This window comes from Anomaloglossus baeobatrachus, chromosome 4 (assembly GCF_048569485.1).
Source record: "Anomaloglossus baeobatrachus isolate aAnoBae1 chromosome 4, aAnoBae1.hap1, whole genome shotgun sequence".
Taxonomy (NCBI): domain Eukaryota; kingdom Metazoa; phylum Chordata; class Amphibia; order Anura; family Aromobatidae; genus Anomaloglossus; species Anomaloglossus baeobatrachus.
Genome location: NC_134356.1, coordinates 644,626,668 through 644,629,739, shown reverse-complemented (window position 1 = coordinate 644,629,739; position 3,072 = coordinate 644,626,668).

Here is a 3,072-nt window from a genome sequence, read left to right as displayed (position 1 = left end):
CCCCAGCATAATCTATGAAGATTATGCAGGAGACGTGCGCACGTGGCGTCTTAGAGCGCAGTGCTTCTGCTGCTGCCCGAAGCGCGCGTTCTAAGAAGTGACATGTCACTTCTTTCCTGCGCTCTGCATGCAGCGCCCGCTCTGTCTATGGGAGGGGCTGCACTCAGAGCGCATGGAATCTGCTTTTTTTTTTTTCATTCCGGACTCTTTCTGCAGCGATTTGAAGCGCACGTGTGCTATTCAAATCGCTGCAGAAATTTCCTGCAGGGCAGGACGCAACGTGCGCACATAGCCTAATACACACCGTCAGCTGCTGCAGCTCCTCATAATACACCTCAGCTGCTGCAGAACCCCATAATACACATCTCAGCTGCTGCAGCTCCTCATAATACACCTCAGCTGCTGCAGAACCCCATAATACACATCTCAGCTGCTGCAGCTCCTCATAATACACCTCAGCTGCTGCAGAACTCCATAATACACATCTCAGCTGCTGCAGCTCCTCATAATACACCTCAGCTGCTGCAGAACCCCATAATACGAATCTCAGCTGCTGCAGCTCCTCATAATACACCTCAGCTGCTGCAGAACCCCATAATACACATCTCAGCTGCTGCAGCTCCTCATAATACACCTCAGCTGCTGCACAACTCCATAATACACATCTCAGCTGCTGCAGCTCCTCATAATACACCTCAGCTGCTGCAGAACCCCATAATACACATCTCAGCTGCTGCAGAACCCCATAATACACATCTCAGCTGCTGCAGCTCTCTCATAATACACCTCAGCTGCTGCAGAAGCCCATAATACACATCTCAGCTGCTGCAGAACCCCATAATACACATCTCAGCTGCTGCAGCTCCTCATAATACACCTCAGCTGCTGCAGAAGCCCATAATACACATCTCAGCTGCTGCAGCTCCTCATAATACACCTCAGCTGCTGCAGAACTCCATAATACACATCTCAGCTGCTGCAGCTCCTCATAATACACCTCAGCTGCTGCAGCTCCTCATAATACACCTCAGCTGCTGCAGAACTCCATAATACACATCTCAGCTGCTGCAGAACCCCATAATACACATCTCAGCTGCTGCAGCTCCTCATAATACACCTCAGCTGCTGCAGAAGCCCATAATACACATCTCAGCTGCTGCAGAACCCCATAATACACATCTCAGCTGCTGCAGCTCCTCATAATACACCCTCAGCTGCTGCAGAACCCCATAATACACATCTCAGCTGCTGCAGCTCCTCATAATACACCTCAGCTGCTGCAGAACTCCATAATACACCTCAGCTGCTGCACAACTCCATAATACACATCTCAGCTGCTGCAGCTCCTCATAATACACCTCAGCTGCTGCAGAACCCCATAATACACATCTCAGCTGCTGCAGCTCCTCATAATACACCTCAGCTGCTGCAGAAGCCCATAATACACATCTCAGCTGCTGCAGAACCCCATAATACACATCTCAGCTGCTGCAGCTCCTCATAATACACATCTCAGCTGCTAGCGATGCATTACATTGACAGACCTTCATACCTACACTCAGGGCTGTATTTTGCCTTCGTGCTGCCCTAGGCACTTTAAGTGGTCGCGCCCCTTAGTGACAACGTAAAACTGAGTTTTCGCACACGACATCTGTTTAAAGGCAGATCTACTCTGTAGCACACTTTAAAAAGTATCAATAAGAAACGAACCCCCCCCCCCAATGGGAATCACCACAGGCACATCAAAACATAGCATGAGTATAAAATATTCCCACCACACCGTCCCCACTTATATACTGTGGACTGTGACACTGCCCCTAATAAACTACACACTGCCCTCCCTTATAAACTACTGTATATCCACCACACCTTCCTCGATTATGAAATATGATCTGTACATTGTGAGGAGGGAGCAGCATGATGTGAGGACAATGTCCCATGCATGCTGCCCCCTCCTCACAATGTCCCATGCATGCTGCCCCCTCCTCACAATGTCCCATGCATGCTGCCCCCTCCTCACAATGTCCCATGCATGCTGCCCCCTCCTCACAATGTCCCATGCATGCTGCCCCCTCCTCACAATGTCCCATGTATGCTGCTCCCTCGTCACAATGTCCCATGCATGCTGCTCCCTCCTCACAATGTCCCATGCTTGCTGCCCCCTCCTCACAATGTCCCATGATGCTGCCCCCTCCTCACAATGTCCATGAATGCTGCCCCCTCCTCACAATGTCCCATGAATGCTGCCCCCTCCTCACAATGTCCCTTGCATGCTGCCCCCTCCTCACAATGTCCCATGCATGCTGCCCCCTCCTCACAATGTCCCATGCATGCTGCTCCCTCCTCACAATGTCCCTTGCATGCTGCCCCCTCCTCACAATGTCCCTTGCATGCTGCCCCCTCCTCACAATGTCTTATGCATGCTGCCCCCTCCTCACAATGTCCCATGCATGCTGCCCCCTCCTCACAATGTCCCATGCATGCTGCCCCCTCCTCACAACGTCCCATGCATGCTGCTCTCTCCTCACAATGTCCCATGCATGCTGCCCCTCCTCACAATGTCCCATGCATGCTGCTCCCTCCTCACAATGTCCCATGCATGCTGCCCCTCCTCACAATGTCCCATGCATGCTGCTCCCTCCTCACAATGTCCCATGAATGCTGCTCCCTCCTCACAATGTCTCATGCATGCTGCCCCCTCCTCACAATGTCTCATGTATGCTGCTCCCGCCTCACAATGTCCCATGCATGCTGCTCCCTCCTCACAATGTCCCATGCATGCTGCTCCCTCCGCACAATGTCTCATGCTTGATGCTCCCTCCTCACAATGTCCCATGCATGCTGCTCCTTCCTCACAATGTCCCATGCATGCTGCTCCCTCCTCACAATGTCTCATGCATGCTGCCCCCTCCTCAGTGTCCCATGCATGCTGCCCCCTTCTCACAATGTCTCATGCATGCTGCCCCCTCCTCAGTGTCCCATGCATGCTGCCCCCTTCTCACAATGTCCCATGCATGCTGTCCCTCTCCATGAGCTCCTAATGCTGCCTTCCTCTTTTCCATAATGAGACCT